We start from the raw sequence: 18,160 nt of genomic DNA, 5'->3' as shown, positions 1-18,160 counted from the left end.
TCAAGTGTCTTGGAAATTAAGAAAACCATCAACCAGGGGATAAATGATGGTCTTGATGTACTTCCAATTCTCAGAACTGTCTTTTGCAAAATGAAAGACAGTTAGTAAAGACAATTGATATTTGTCGAGCCTGGGACTGAAAGTTGATACTGGTCGTTGAAGTGAACATTCGAGGGGCTATGTTTCTTTTCATATCAATTGTATTGATGAACAAATCGACATCAAAAGATAAATTGAGTTATGGAATTGAAATTATCTCTATATTCATGCAAAATAGGCTTAAGTTATATTGAAGTTTCCTTTGTTTTTCTCCAGATCAAAAAAGAGATAAACTAAATAAAGAGGCAAGTGCTCCTATAGTGCAAACAGCTGGATGGAAGTGTTGACACGTACAGCTCTTGGCCTCTAGTCCAAGTTGAATATTGGATACATCATGTTTAAAGATAAGTCCATTTTAATTTACAATTAGACTATGAGCTCAAGGTTTTTATGGGGTAATAGGCCCTTTACACGATCCGGTCACATGGTACAGAATTAATTATGCTGGGACGCAAGTTACACAGTAGGATTTTCAAAACAAAGGAAAGTCGGGCTGGACTGGTGCGAGTTCCTTTGTTTTTGGAAATCCCACTGTGTAACTTGCGTCCCAGCGTAATTAATTCCGTACCATGTGACCGGATCGTGCAAAGGGCCTATTGTTTTCATACTTAAGGTGGCCGAACACAGTTTTCGCGCGCGCTTTTGCTGATGCAATTCAGCGCGCGCACAAGGATTGCAAAAAACAAACGTGCCGTCAATAGAGAGATCATTTTATTTAATCAACACCCGCAGTATCTGCTATTTTTCTCTATAATTGAACGCAGCGTATTGATGACTTTAGTCTTTTATTACAAAGATATGTTAGAAAAGGTAACGATGCAAAGAACCCAGCAATTCTCAGCTTTTTCTTTTTTACCGAAAGAACCCAATTAAATGCAGCGCAAGCGTAGCAAGTTAAAAAATTGCGATTGAATGAAAATTGCTCTCTCGAAAATACGCCTATTTCGCGAGAACTACTCATTAGAATTTCACGAAATTTGACACGAAAATACTTTAGGAAATAAGTAACTGGAATATTAAAAATAATTGAACTTTGACAAAGGAAATTCTAGATATTCCAGTGAACTTTCAACAAGGGATAATTGAAGATCTCTCTATTAAATTATTAGCAAAATGGTGTTAACTTGTGAGAATTGTTACGAGCTTGTTGCATGCAAATTTTAAAGAAAATCTAATGACTAGATTTTCTGCAAATAAACAAAACCGATTTTAAAGGCCTGTTTACATTCATTCATGTTGCCATGGCAACGGCACATACGTCAGCTTAACCATCAAAAAACTAAAGTTTATGTTGTTAACTAGCTTTCTGCCATTTTTGACGACCGAGGGATCAAGGGTTTTAGAGAAAAAGGTGAATGAAACACGGGTATCAAAAACTGTGTTCAGCCACCTCGTGCAGACTGAAAAGTTGTTTGAAACTTGTAACTGTATTCACACGCTTGTCAGCTTTTTGACCGCAATTTCCAGTTTTTAAAGTCGAGTAACATTCAATGTCATTGTTTTTGTATTTTCCTGAAACCTCCGAAAAAACGAGAAAACGTTGCCATTTTAGACCTAACGGATTGCAGGATTTGCATTGGTGCCCAAGTGGAATTCTGCTGATTGTTTTTGTTCCTTCTGTCATTTAGCACTTAATGGTTTCATCTCAAAGGAATAAAAATGAAATTTTCCTGTGAAAATTTATTCATTATCGAGAGTCTCAGACACAGAATTTTATTATCTATACGAGGTTGATGTATTGCCAAATTATCAGAATTAACATTGAGGGCCAATTAACCGATTCGTGTGCGCGCTCGTGCGCGTTGCTAAGGAGGTGAAATTTCACTTCCCGTTACTTACGTCATCCTGGGCGCGGAAATAAAAACAACTCAATAACTTGCAAATTCGCTTACATTTTAGATGTTTTTTCTTTGTGTTTCACAAATGCAAAATAAAAAAAGTACAAGGAAAGAAAAAATAAGAGAAAAGCAGAAAAACAAGAGCAAAAGAAAGAGAAAAACTAACTCCGTGTCGCTTTGTTTGATCTTACCGAAGTGTGCTGGTAGTGTAAATTGCGCACGCTAGGGTAACTTTCACTATATATCGGGCGCACATCCGGTTTCTTTAAATGGTAAAGGAAACGCAGTTTTTCATTAAATCCAGCCTTTTTCGACGCGTTTCGATTAAGGCTAACGTTGGAAACATAGCTGTGCATTGCTTTCTGGAAATCATGCATTTTTCAGAAAATTACGAATTTTTCAATATTTTGAAATCCTCTCAAAATCTGGCCTTTTAGAAATGAAACAAAATCTATGCATAGCGTAATAAATCAATGAAAAAAAATTCCTATAAAGTAATTTGCCTGGGAGCCTTTTTTTCAGTATTAGTCACATGACCAATGGCGTGGCCTGATAACGTCATCCCTGGTGTTACTGATATATTGAAAGTTACCCTGATCGCACACATGAAATAACTCTGAACTAACTAAAAATGATAGAGTTTTATGAGAAAATATTTCCCTTAGCAACGGCGTCAAAAAGATCAGTCAATGGGCCCTTAATGGGTAGTCCTGAAAATCCGGCCAAAAAAGAATAAAATCCATTGTGTTTATTTGTCAACGTGAAACCGCGAAATACTGTTTACTGAACGAACAGAATAAAAATTAAGGGTGAAATGATTCAATAACAATATTCACTGAAACAAAAGTCTTCACTTACCAAGGAGCTGTTCAAGAAGGTCCCAAAACAAACTAAACATTTAAAACTATTAAGAATTAAATAGATTAGTTAGACAATTGATTAAAATGACCAAAAAATTTTAAAATGCTGCAAATACGGTAAAAGTGAAAATGTCTACAGTTAACAAAAAGTTGAGCCGAAAATAAATATATTCTATGAGAAATTTGTAGTTTAGAGCCGGGATAATCACACCTGGTGTCATTTCAAGAAGAATTTTATGAAGGCTCTTTACCAGGTCATTTTTATCTTACACGCTCAACACTAGAAATATCATTTCGTATATATGAAGTATCTTAATTTTTTTACGTATACCGTGGCTTCTGTTGAAGAAATGCTACCTAGAGTTGTCTTGATGGGCCAATTTTCAGAGAATTTTTAAAGAATTATCAAAGAATCGTCAAAAATTGTCACAGAATTTTCAAAGAATTTTTAAGGAATTATCGAAGAATTGTCAAAGAATTATCAAAGAATTGTCAAGGAATTATCAAAAAGTTATCAAGGAATTATCAAGGAATTGTCAAAGAATTGTCAAAGAATTGTCAAAGAATTATCAAAAGATTATCAAGGAATTATCAAAGAATTGTCAAAGAATTATGAAAGAATTATCGAAGAATTGTTAACGATTTGTTAAAGAATTATCAAAGAACTGCCAAAAGAATTGTTAAAGAATTATAAAAGATTTGTTAAAAAAATGTCAAAGAATTTTCAAGGAATTTTCAAAGAATTGTCAAAGGATTGTCAAAGGTTTTTCAAAGAATTTTCAAAGAATTATCAAAGAATTATCAAAGAATTATCAAAGAATTCTCAAAGAATTCTCAAAGAATTATCAGAGATTTGTCAGAGAATTATTAAAGAATTATCAAAAAATGTTCTAAGAATTTTCAAGGAATTTTCAAAGAACTATCAAAGAATTATCAAAGAATTGTCAAAGAATTATCGAGGAATTGTCGAGGAATTGTCAAGTAATTGGCAAAGAACTATCAAGGAATTATCAAAGGCTTGTCGTAGAATTATTAAAGAATTATTAAAATATTTTCTAAGAATTTTCAAGGAATTTTCAAAGAATTATCAAAGAATTATCAAAGAATTATCAAAGAATTATCACAAGATTATCACAAGATTATCAGAGAATTGTCAAAGAATTGTCAAAGAATTTTCAAAGAATTATCGAGGAATTGTCAAGTAATTGGCAAAGAATCGTCAAAGAATTGTCAAAGAACTATCAAGGAATTATCAAAGATATAGATTTGTGGTATTATTTTTAAAGAATTATCAAAAAGTTGTCTGAGAATTGTCAAAGAATTATCAAAGAATTGTCAAAGAATTATCAAAGATTTATCGAAGAATTATCAAAGGATTATCAATGAATTATCAAAGGATTATCAAAGAATTATCAAAGAATTGTCAAAGAATTATCAGAAAAGTGTTAAAGAATTATCAAAGAATTGTCAAAGAATTGTCAAAGAATTATCGAGGAATTGTCAAAGAATTGTCAAAGGATTTGGGATTAATAGTTTATGTTATATTTGAAATATTTGTTTATTTATTTAAAGTGTCCCCAATTAACACATTAGTGCTAAATACATGGACACTTAAATAAAGTGATTATTATTATTATTATTATTATTATTATTGTCAAGGAATTGTCAAAGAATTGTCAAAAGAATTGCTAAAAAATTATTAAAGAATTGTCGAAAAAGTATCAAAGAATTTTCAAGGAACTATCAAAGAATTATCAATAATTGTCAAAGAATTATCAAAGTCTACTTGATTACGTATTGGTATCATAGGGAGAAATTAGATGTCGATTGCTAGCTCTTGAGTTCAAGTAAAGGGCCATTAATAATTTAAGAGCCTGTTTGTAAAAGACGAACGCATTGTTATGTTCCGCATCTTGCCCCAATTTTATAGGCTTAACATTCGAAAAAGGGAGCGTTTATGTTGACTCTTGTATAAATTGCCCATGAAATGAGGTTTCTCTGCCAAAGTTCAGTTTATCCTTATTCAGTCTTCCAAATGAATAAAATACATCTCTCTATTTCTACAGAGCTCTTTTTACCTTAAGAAACATGGATCTTCCACAAAAAAGAAGGCAGTTATAGCTTTGATTCATTGAAAGAATCTGAAGTACATTATTTCTATTCTCCTTAACCAGTTAGTGGCCTTGGTGCAAGAATGATCAAAATCTAAGAAAGTCACTGAGGTTTTTGTTTTTATGAAGAACCAAATTCTCAGAATCAACATAAAAAAATATGAGAAAACCAGTGATGAGAATTAATATTTTGGGTGAGGCAGGGTGTGAACCTCAATAGTTTTGTATCCACATAGCTCGTCTTACCTTAATTAGGAAATATTGATCATCATTAAGGATCTTTCACAAACAAGAAGGCAGTTATAGCTTTGATTTATTGAAAGGATCTCACTTATCAAATGGAGCCAAAGACAGTTTGCATCAGGAAGTTCTAAAGTAAATGTTGATATTTGGTCACTATTTTGACATCAAACTCCACATTTCACATGGCAGTGAAGGAAGGAGGAAGTTTATTGTTATAGAGATTTTTGCATCTAAAACGAAAGGGTGTGTTTTCAGAGGGTGTGACCAATATTCGAGTTTGAAAGCACATGACAGTCATTAAAGGTACATGCTAGAAGGGGGAGGGGTGCTGGATGGAGGGTAGATACCATAAGGAATATTCACTTTTCTCCGAGATCTCTTAAGCAAATGTAAAACCACAGCAAATCACTACGGTTCAGTTTGAAAATTTATGAAATTATCAAATGTATCTTACACGACTACAAATTTATCAGTCGGCTGCCTGAATTAAAACATCAATATTATAATATTTTCCAGGTTGGAAACAGATCAGTATTGAGGAAACTACAGCCATCTTGGCCGATTGCAGTGTACTCTTAGACTTTGGTGCACATATAGGCTATTGGAAACATCAGATAAGTACATTATTTCTACTCTTGTTAACCATTTAACAGTTACAGCGAAAGAGCGGTGAAAATCTAAGAAAATCAGTCGCTGAAGGTATTGTCTTGATGAAGAATGAAATTCTCAGAATCAACATTAAAAACCAGAATGATAGATGTTGGGTGTGGTAGGGTTAAACCTGAATAGTTACCCCTCAGTGTTTATCTTGGGAGTCGACCTAAAACTGTTTAATATTGTATCTTGTCAATTTCGTTAATAATATAATAATACTAATATTAATAATAACGATAATCGAATATTTCCCCAAGATAACCCTTCTGTACAAAGTATTGTTATCAACGGGGTCTTGCTGACTAAGAATTAAACGCTAATAAATAAGAATCATCAGTAGCTGAAGGTACTGGTGTTGTCTTCATGAAGAACAAAATTCTCAGAATCAACAGAACTTAGTTCCTTCTCTTGTGAAGTGTCTCAGTTCAAAAGGTTGCGGCTTCACGAAAGAGTTCTGTTTATACATGGTATCACTGTGGATGAGTCTCAATATAAAACTAAGACTAAATCTGCTAGAAAAACTAAGGGAAAATTCTATTAAATTTTTCTTTCCTTCTCTTTTTTCAAGTAAACAAGGGCTTTTGAATCTTAAAACGAACGTTCCGGTCTCTCCATAATTTTCGAGAAAATTCAATTTGAAAGCAACAACTTGTAAAATAATCAGTTACAACTGTTTGGTTTTCATTATAAACCGAAGAGAACATGTTGCAACACTGGATTGCAATAGGAGATTTGCATGACGGCGTCATCTGACTACAACTACCAGAATCCTTCTCTTTTTCATTTCCTTATTTTAATTAGGGCAATTGTTATTTAAACCCCACTGGGAATTCAAAATTTAAATAATAAAGAAAAAACGAAAGGAATTCTGGTGGTTGTAGTCAAATGACGACAACGTTCAAATAAGCTATTGGTAGCCAGTTTTTGTAAAGAATAAGAACATTGTGAGAATAAAGTCATCGAGTAGTTTTCATTTCAGTGCATAAAACCAAACCTTGAGCGATTACTCTGTCGATAATCTAGGCATAATTTGGAGGGTAGATACCATAAGGAATATTCGCTTTTCTTCAAGATCTCTTAAGCAAATGTGAAACCACACCAAATCACTACTGTTATCTGAAAATTTATGAAATTATCAAATGTATCTAACACGACTACAAATGTATCAGTCGAATGACTGAATTAAAAGATTGTTAATTATTACAGTTGTTCCTTTCCTTCTCCAGGTTGGAAGCAGATCACTATTGAAAGAAAGTACAGCCATCTTGGATTGCAGTGTACTCTTGGACTCTGGTGCACATTGACAATTGGACAAACCTTATTTAAGATAAGTACATTTCTCTACTCCCTTTAACCTGATTTAACAGTTATCAATCTAAGAATCAACATTAAAAAGAATATGGGGAAACCAGTATTGATAATTAACATTTTGGGCATGCCAGGGATGAACCTTAATAGTTACCACTCGGTCCTTTATCTTGGAGGTGAACTTGAAACTGTCGAATAGTTTCTTGTGAATTTCGTTTCAAAACTAAATTACTTTTCCGTAATGCGTATAACAAATTGATCAACAACCAGAACCAAACGTTTTTGGAAATAGTTGATGAAAAACAATATTTTTCCTGAAGAGTTCAAAGCAATGGTCCTTTCTTTCAAGAAAAATTTAAATGATAAGCAACAGTCAATTAAAACACTTGGTCTTAAGAATAATAAGGTTATAAAATCTACAGGGGATGCAAAAATGAGTTATATGTTGGTCACTTTCAAAGTAGGAGCTAACAATTTTATTAGTAAAAAGCCTTTACATTCTAGAGAACTAGTGATCAACTTATGATTTCGCCTTTCTGTACCGTATCAAGGCAGTATAAAATAGTAATTGAGCCAGTGTAATCAATTCATCTTACGGAAATTGACAATTGGTGAGAAAATGAACAATATTAATGTTACAAAATAAGGGCTAATTAGTAATAAACTGTTCAATTCTCAAGAACTGATCAACTTATAAAATTCTTTTTCCTTACTATATCAATACATTGTCAAGCAGGTATGTGACGAGAACAAAGGAAATAATCAACTAAGGGATATTGTCTTGATGAAAAATTTGTCAATGTTGTCAAGTGTAATGGTTGGCATATAGAAATTACGACAAGTAAAAGAGAAATTACTTTTGGAAATTTGATACCCTTAAGTTTTTAAAAAGACATCGAATGAAGGGTTTTTTTGCACATTCGCTTGCATTGTTTAGGGAAATGGCATCAAAACACCACCACTGAATTGCCAATTTCCAGTTGCATGTTATTTGACCAAAGCTGACTGTATTCATTGTTACAGAGTAGGTTCAAAAATGTACATTTTTCAGTCCAAAAGGGAACTCTTTGGTGTTTACCGTCAGATTTTAAATAACCTACAGGTTCTTGTGGCATATCCTGTGGATTTCGTGTCGATTCAGTGCTTTGTTGGAGTAAAACCCTGTTAATCAGATTAAAAGTGTTTTCAGATTTGTGACAGCTCGACTTAGCATGTTTTTCAAATGCTACATAATGACTAAGATGTTCAATGAAAAGATATGAAAAATTTCCAAATTAATGCCAGGGTGGAATTTCTTAATTCTAGGCTTAAGAGTCTCGCAAACAATGATTCATGGAAATTCAATTGTTGGTTGAAATGTCTTGCACAAAGAAAAGTCAATATTCATTCTAAAAGAATTGTTGCCAAATTCTTACAAGATTATTTCTTTAAGAAACGTCCGAAAACAAAGAAAATTTGACGGAGTTCTGGAATTATTACCCTCGTTCTTTCTTAAGTATGGTGGTTAAATTAGAACAACTTTGCAGTTCTCGAATTTTCAATACTTCCAAACAGTTTCTTGCCTTTTAAATAATCAATGATTTATCTTGTCAACAGGCATGCAGAGATTAGAGGGATCAGGCAAGGAAATGGGCTACAGTACTTCAAACTATTAAAATTCGACCTGATTTAAAAGAAGTCCTTGGTATAAATTAAGTGACACTTTTTACCCATATTATTAAACTTCAAGCAATCATACCAAGTAGACAATCTCCAGCTTGTTTTTACACGATAAGGTTTTCTCATAAGCTATATCTCCAAATAAAATACACAGTAAAATTTTGCAAAACCTTTCTACTGTAAAGAAGGAGTCAGAGCTAATTAAAGAAGTTATTACAAGGAGCTCTTAAAACCTTCTACAATATTCAATAGCTAAACTACTTAACAAGGAGATAAAAAACAAACTGCACAACAAGACTCTGTGCAGCCAAAACCTGTGTCCTGGTCCATTGATATAACATTAGATCAAGTAGGTACAGGAAGTAAGATATATCTTATACCTCCTTTTTTGCATTTGTATATAAAACACCAAAATTTCGAAGGGAACGCGAAAAAACCTTTAAAAAACTAGATAACAATATACAAATGCGAGGAAGGAGGTGGTAGGGAGGAAGATTACTCTTCCACCCTCCCTCCTCCTCTCCGTAGGAAGGAGGTAGTAGGGAGGAAGATTACTCTTCCACCCTCCCTCCTCCTCTCCGTAGGAAGGAGGTAGTAGGGAGGAAGATTACTCTTCCACCCTCCCTCCTCCTCTCCGTAGGAAGGAGGTAGTAGGGAGGAAGATTACTCTTCCACCCTCCCTCCTCCTCTCCGTAGGAAGGAGGTAGTAGGGAGGAAGATTACTCTTCCACCCTCCCTCCTCCTCTCCGTAGGAAGGAGGTAGTAGGGAGGAAGATTACTCTTCCACCCTCCCTCCTCCTCTCCGTAGGAAGGAGGTAGTAGGGAGGAAGATTACTCTTCCACCCTCCCTCCTCCTCTCCGTAGGAAGGAGGTAGTAGGGAGGAAGATTACTCTTCCACCCTCCCTCCTCCTCTCCGTAGGAAGGAGGTAGTAGGGAGGAAGATTACTCTTCCACCCTCCCTCCTCCTCTCCGTAGGAAGGAGGTAGTAGGGAGGAAGATTACTCTTCCACCCTCCCTTAGATAATTTATTCATATATTCAATAAATTAACAACTAGAAACAAAAAATAATGATGAGAAATTGAGCATGGTTTGAAAGACTACTTGTTTATTAAACTTTCATCCTTTGTTTCTTGCACATTTTAATTTAGTTAACTCCTATCTCCAATTTTTTTCCACTTAAAGCAGAGCATAATGCCAGGAAGATTTAATTATGCAAAGATTGTTCGAGGAGCCCTAAGTCTTGTCCTCCACCGCGGACTCTCTGGAGGATTAATTCTAATTTATAAACCTCTATTTTCTTAGGGAGAAGATTTGGAGACGAAGTTTTAATCTCATTCATAATCTTCCATTCGGCCTTTTACGTTCAAAAAGGTTTGTATTACTAAAACTTCCTTCCATAATTTTCTCTCACTAGGTTGAGGGTTAAGAGCTGGCGGTAGGACTAGACTATACATTTATTTCTAGAGTTAGTCTAGTCTTAACGCAAGTTCTTAAACCTTAACCCTCTTTGAGTAAAATTAATTTGGGAGTTTTCATTCGTGTTACAACCCTTTTTGAGCGTAGAAGGACTCGAGAAAGATTGTGGATGAGAGTTAAACTTAGTCTTCAAATTCTCTCCCCAAGAAGGCAAAAGATTATGGAAGAGATTTAACCCTCCCCACTGTTTTTTCATTTAGGGGAGCTAAGGGTTGGGGGACAGGAATCAAAAGTTTCCGAACAATCTTCGCCCGTAGGAATATGGAGGATTTTCAACGGGAGTTAAACACTGTGTACAAAGGGTCGTGGAGGGGTGTTTAACTCCCTCTGGCGATTTTATCTTGGCATTGCCCTCCGCTTTAGGCATGAGGAATGGTCGAAGGAGTAAACTAAATTTAAATGTCAAGTAAAGGACAACGACACATGTTAAACCGCATTCACCTTTCGGGTTCTGCGGCATATTTGTTTTTCTTTAGTTCGTTTCTTAGTTATCTTTTATTATAGGAAGGTTTAAGAGCTTATTGGAGTTTAGTCTTTAATTTGCTCTTTGCACCTTCTTTACATCAGTAAAGTTTTCTTTCGTTAATTCAAAAATCTCGTCCGATCCTTTCTCTTTTTTCTCCTCTGCAGTGATTTTGATATCATATACATATGATATTCACAACTTTATTCGTTAATTAGCTATCTCATGGTCATTTCACTACATGCATGTACGAGGCTCGAACGATCTACATCAAAATGAGTTATTTTTTCTTAAAGTTTATTCTTAAGTTCGAAGCATATATTTTAAAGTGTTTCTACACTTGTCTTGTAGCCTGTTCTTGCAGTTGCGCCGTGCTACTATTTAGTTTCTTTACTATTCTTCAGTCTACCTGTTGATAAAACCAAATATTAACAGTAAATTAGAATGTGTCAACTAGAATCAACATATATACGGTGAGCTGTGCAAATGCGATGCTGCTGTCATTGATTTTTATATTTTGTCTTCAAATAGAACTTTATGGTATTCGCTTAAGTGATTATATATTAACAAGCTGCAGCTATCTTTTGGCTTCAGATTTTCCTGACAAGGAGAGAAAAGCAGCAAAGGCGATGGTGTACGATAGTACCTCAGCTAATCATAATGCAGCATTTGCATTAGTATATATACCAGTAGAATTCCAATAATAATAAGCACGTAACTGTATCATTGTAAAGTATAATAACTTTCCTTATTAGTCTTTACATTATACCCAAGAGTGATCAAAATCAAAGATATTTTCAAAAGGCCATTAGTAAGAACTCTGAAATCATCAGGTGGACTGCATTGATTTTCTCACCCGTTTTGTTCTTAACTACTTTTAGACCAAGAAAAAGACAACCTTTAATAAATCGACCCTTGCTTCATCTAACTGGAATGTTAGCACGATCTTGTTTCTTTATTAACCATCATAAACACGCTCTGCCCTAGCTGATCTGAACAAGTGACAGGAGTTTACTTTTAAAGTTTCTGTTTATATTTTTATGGACCTATAAGCACAAATCCAAACAAAGATAACGAGCATGTTCTTTTACCATGTTTAAGCTGGACGCCCTCGCAGCCATGGGCTGGGTTCGTAGCGCCAAGTCCCTCTTCAAAGAAGTCCTGTGATATGAAATTTAAACCCTACTCGGCTGTGTTAATACTTGAGTGCATGGGTAGTATCTAATATTAACAAAGCGAAATTTCGTATTATAGTTTTTTCACGTTTTTCCTGTTCCAGACTTCAGGTATGATGCCAGTAATTTATGCCCCAAACCGGTATTGATTGCAGTAAACGAAAAAAGCAGAACAGAAAAAATAAAAAAGAAAAAGCTTCAATCAGGTTACTAAACATTCCCGCGCGTTTGGTCTTCTTTAGCCCGTCTAAATATTGGAATTGGTAATATAGTTCTCAAACTGTTTATTTAGCCTTGCGTTTCTTCTTGGAACAGTATCAGCTATAGCTTGTTAGGTTGCTCTACCTTGAGCTGGTACTTCACGGTCTTAAAACTTGCGAGTGTTTTCATTGATTACTAAAAGATCCTTTATTAAACTACCAAAAACTTACCACATTTCAGTTTGAAGGAAAGAACTTGTTTGGATACAACGCTAAACATCCTTGCTTTTAGAGACCAAGAGGTCCAAAGGAAACAATCTTTAAAATGTGGATTAGAACACAACTTTCATCAGAAGTGATTTGAAATAACTTCTTAATGCAAATATACAAGATGTTGTTATGAATTACAACCAAAACTGCCATATATGTTTTTGTCTGACACGTGATTGATTCTTGGTTTCTTGGAGGTCCTCGTCACAATACCTGTACAGCACAGCAGCAATATCAGTAGTAATCTCACCTTCAAGTTGAGCTTTGATCATGCAAATACATTGTGCTTCAGTACTTTCATATCTTATGGTCAGCGCGTCTCAGAAGAAAATCTGGAGTCAATGTGTTTTCCACTGTCTTGGTATCAAGAAAAATACAAAATATCCTGAGATCATCACATATTTTATCAGTTCGGCAAGGCAAAATTTTTTAATTTTTACGAACGAAACATGTCAGAGATGTTTTGCGCCTGAAATTGCGAAAATCTTTTTTCAATCTAGTTACTTTTGAAAATTTGATAATACATCAGAAAAATTCCTGATTCCCCGACCTGGAGGTCCTGTGTTCAAATAAGTCGGGGATTCAGATGTTTCTCTGTCCCAGACTCCCGTAATGCTAGACATCTCATCTTTCACGGTTCTTCATTGTTAACAAATTTCTGAACAGGATACTTGAAAATTTTTTCAGCAACAGATTCAGGTAAAATGAGAAAACGATTAACTTATCTCAAATTAATGAGATGTTTCGAGTGTCAGATTACAGCAGAATCCAAAAGTTACACGCTGCAATCAAATCAAAATGGCTGATGTATCTTTCGATCAGATACCTCAGTGTTTCACCCTGGCAAATAAAGAGCAAGAATCAATGAAATAATAGAGTTGTTATTTCATTAACAAATATTAAGTCAATTTAAGAGAATACAATTCTGCAGTGTCACTTCCTAAAGTTCGCAGAATTCTAGAGATTGTTGTGTTTTGTTCTTATGGTTGCTTTGTTGCAATGAAGTATTCTTTATGAAGGAAAAACTAGGGGAAAATGTGATAATTAATAATAATTAACAACTTATATTGCGCCTTTTAGCATGCAATGATCAAAGGCGCATTACATCATTAATTCCGAAAATTATAGCAAAGTTTTAAAACTAGTTTAAAAAGGTACGTTTTGAGTAAGGATTTAAACTGTTGAACTGTGTTTGATTTCCTTAAAGAGAAGGGCAAGGCATTCCACTATGTGGAAGCAGCGACAGAAAACGACCTGATTCCAAAAGATGTCAACATCTTCCCACGAGGGAAATGTACCATCCTTCTGAAGGTCTCTTATGTCCAACTAAAATTTATCGACGCACTGAAGATGCTGGTTGGAGAATTTTGAATACCTGCTTCTTAAATATCCGTTTAGACATCATTACCATGTTGCTACAAATTTTTGGTTGCATTTTTTTTTATCAATATACGTCAAAAATCCAGAATTAAAAGATCATAGAAAGTCTGCGATAAAATCTAATCGTGATGGATCCAAATCAGTTGTTAAGTAAAAGTCTGACTGATTAAAATGATAGTGAAAAGAATTTCAGTTCGGTTGAACTGCGTTTATAACAGGTGCCCATAAAACAGAATAAAAACTAGCCGCGATAGATCATCTGTCAGTATCAACTATCAATATTATTTGACCTCAAACTATTAGATCGTTAAAATTTGCAAAATGCCAGATCAGGAAATTTAACGGTAAATATCCCCTAATTGATGGTTTTCGATCTGTATTCTTCTGAATATTGTTTTTTAACAATATGTTACATCTAACTTGTGAAAAGAACATAAATTTTCGTCCCAATTTGATTCTAAGTCAGCGGAAAACCAAACTGTTATAGATACAGTTTATATTATCATGTCAGTGAAATCTCTCTAAATTTCGTTAAAAGTCGATCAATACTGCAAAATTATCAGCCACAAGCACTCATTTTACTCAGAATATCCATTCACGCTAGCTGTAGAAGTTTTTTTTACCGCTTCTGTTATTTAGGGCTGTGTGTTATCGATCCATATTTTTTACCGGCACTTCTATACTATTTGTCAATAGTTTAGTAAACTGCAATGAATGATTATTAGAAAACTGTTTTCACAGTTCTTTTATGCAAATTGGGTTTGTAATGGTTTGTTTGTCTTTGCTAACATCGACGTCTTGTCACAAGTTAGTATCTCAACTGAATCGTTTGCATGTCTATTTTTCTTGTATGTGAAATTCCTTTTGCAAAAATATCTCATTTTGCCGAGTTTTACGATCAAGTCTGTATCTGGTTTACGATGGAAAGGATGGGATTTAATACAAAATTTCACTGATATCCGAAGATTGCTTGAAATCACTTTCACACCAAAATGACGCGTTTGTGAAAGTGATAATTGAGATTTGAGATCTAGAAAATTCACTGAAAGCTGAGAGATTGGCTGTAACATTTATGATAGATAAAAAGTCGACGCAAATTTGACTGATAACTGTACTGAGATTCTAGCGATTCCGCCCCCGACCCTCTTCTACATAGACACTCACTATGAAACAATAATTAATTTACCTAATGTTTGCTGCTAGAAATATTAATTCTCAATCGTTACTGTTAACATTTTTCTTCATTAATGAAAAAATTTAATCCATTAATTTCAAGTCACTAAATTTCGCTAATTGACAGTGTATATGGTAAGGAGATTTAATAATTTGATCACTTGGACTGAAACCTGTTGGTGTAAACGACAAAAAAGGAAAGAAAACGTGATAGACTTATCTGAAATGAAGTGCTTCCAAAAGTGGCCAATCGCCAGGGTCCAAGAGCTGCACACTGCAATCCACAATAGATGAATTTTCTTTCAAAATACCTGTGTTCAAATTGCAGGATTAAAAGAGGAGACCTCATCAAGCTTAGTCAAACTATTTATCGATCTCTCAAAGCAAGCTTTTACGAACAATTTTAGCTCTGGTTTCAATACTGTGTCAATACGTGATAGAAACAGCACAGTAATGTAATTTTATATATTTTTGATAATAATTGAACAATATCTGCCAGTTTGGCTTTGACTTCATACCCAAACTCCATATTATATCAACTGAGGGGGACTTATCTGAAGTGAGATATTTCCAGTGTCAGCTTGTGCTTGAGTCCATGCACGAGCAACACAGTGCAATCCAAAGACGCCGCTCAAATGTAAGCATTCTTGTCAACATGTCTCTGTTTAACCTTAAAATAAGAAACATCAATAAATTAAGCTGCCTCTCTTCGTTTTGTCAAATTTTTACCAAAAGGTTTGGTCCTGATCCACTTTCAAAGTACCACTGAACTGAGCTTGAGCAAGCCAGGCATTTACAAAAAGTTCAGCCGTAAGTAATCGTGCACCAAAATCGGCGACAAATTAACAAATTTGCAAACACTCTGATTAACCTGTCTGAAATTGAAGTTGTCCCTTCACGAAGAGGCCTGCTAGGATGGAATAACAACGTCAACCACACTAGCTTACTGGTGATTGGCTCCAATACTGAACACTATCAGCTCTTTGAAAGACTGCAATTTCGTTGAACTTGTTATCTTGTGAGTAACAACAAGAACAATATTGATAATTTAGTAACCTTTTATAATTTTGGAGAGGTTAGCGAGTAATAAGTTAGGTATCATGCAGAGGACCTTATTCAGGATTAGTGCGTGAGCCCAAAACTAAAAATTGAATACAGTCGTGCAACTTTCAACACGAGTCTTGGCATCTTTGTTCGTTCCTTTGCAACTGAAGTTTGCCGGGCTTCTTAACCATTCCCTTTTTTCACCGTGCTATGCAAGAAGACCTAATATTTGGATATTGCAAGAAGACCGATAACATTTTGATCACTAGCTGCCTGAAATCGTGGAATTGTAAATGTAACTGTGAGAGAAATAAGAAATCTTTGAAGTACTTATCTGAAAAGAGACGTTTCCAATAGTCAACTTATGGGCCAGATTCCAAGAGCCACACACTGCAATCCAAGATGATGGCGGTACTTCCTTTTGGAAGGATGTCTAACCTGACAAAAAAGAGGAGACATCAATAAACCATCAAATTATTTTTATCATGAAACTCAGCCGAATTGTCAGTCATGATGTAGCATCTTCAGAAAACAATAGAAAAGAGTTGCAGTGTCCTTCTCCTGTTTCTAAAGCAATAGCTAAAGTGAAAATGGAGGGATTTTGTCTTTCGACTTTAATAGATCAAAACTGTGGAAGATGAATGTACCCTTACTGCGCCTTTCAATAACATGCGGACTCTAAAATTCAAAGTTCGCTACCGTCAATCAAATGTTCTGCGTCTCCTCCTATCTTCCGAGTACTGCCGAGCACGCGGTAATCAAATCAAAACGTTGAGCACAGCTCAGACAACATAGTCGGAAGCTGCGATTACGAGTGAAAAGGCATAACTTGCGGTTGAAACAGGCTCAATATTAAATATTGGTAAGAAACATTTTAACTAGACTGAATCTTTATGAATTGCTTACGAACGAAAAAGCTTGTTAATTGTTTATAAATCGGTATTTCATCAACTTACTTATTGCACGGCGCTTTCATTATGGCGTCTCTTGGGCGTCACTGATGAACACCGAGCCGAAACGCTAAACGTGCAAAAATTAAAGCGACAGCTGAACGACACGAAAAACTGCAGCAAATCAGTACACGAATAAGCAAGAGAAGAAAGATACATAGAAACTGTGGATTTACCTGAAGGGACTAAATCAATGGAAGATACAGGTTCGCTTTGTTAGCACACATGCAACATGACCGACACCAGAGTGATGGGTGTGTCCCTTGAGACTTCGTTATATAGGCAATTAAAATTCACATCAACTGTGAGAAATATTCTTCGCTCACACCGAATTTTTCACCATTGTTGTGCATTGAATAATTGGCAATTGGAAGAATAGATTGCGTGAACAAATTCTTGGTTACCATAGCTTCCTGACTTGTAATAAATCTACGAAAAAAACATGTTTCTACGTTTTAGGAGTCGACCATTTGACTTTTGAGGCGGCTGGGGTGGGTAATTTGATATAGCTATGATTTTTTTTTTTGAACCCTGTCATGCAGCAGGAATTTGTTATTCTCTCGGGACATGTGCGTGCATGGAATTTTCTCTCAGTGTAACATGCTTTTTTCTGGCTAACTAAATGTGCGTGAATTTTTCTTCAGAAGTGGTTGTGGGCATGAATTGCATACATGGACATTTTTTTTTTTCAAAATCTACCGTGTTCCCTTTGGATGAAAGAAATATAATAATAATAATAATAATAATAATAATAATAATAATAATAATAATAATAATAATAATAATAATAGTGATGGTATACAGCATGCCAAGATGAAAGAAAGAGTGAGGAAGGAATACTACCGCAGAGTGAGGATGGTCCTAAAAACGGAGCTCAATGCTGCCAATAGATTTGAGGCAATCAACACCTTAGCTATCCCAGTGGTGACCTACAGTTTTAACATAATCGACTGGAAGATGAGTGAAATCAAGAGGTTAGACACAAAAACAAGAAAACTACTCACCCTATCAAAAATGCATCACACAAAAGCAGATGTAGACAGACTCTACCTCCCAAGAAATGCTGGTGGTAGGGGTCTTATCCAATTAGAAGCCTCCTACAAAACAACCACGATAGGGCTCGATACATACCTAAAGAACACTGATGATGCCCTAATCGAACTAGTGCAAGAACATGATGGCAGAAAGAAATTGTACTCTATACAAAGGCAAGCAGAACAATTCAAACAAGAACTAGACCTAACAATACCAGATA

Source organism: Orbicella franksi, chromosome 7, assembly GCF_964199315.1.
Source record: "Orbicella franksi chromosome 7, jaOrbFran1.1, whole genome shotgun sequence".
Lineage (NCBI taxonomy): Eukaryota > Metazoa > Cnidaria > Anthozoa > Scleractinia > Merulinidae > Orbicella > Orbicella franksi.
The sequence above is the reverse complement of the archived record's forward strand: the minus strand, read 5'-3'. Positions refer to the sequence as shown.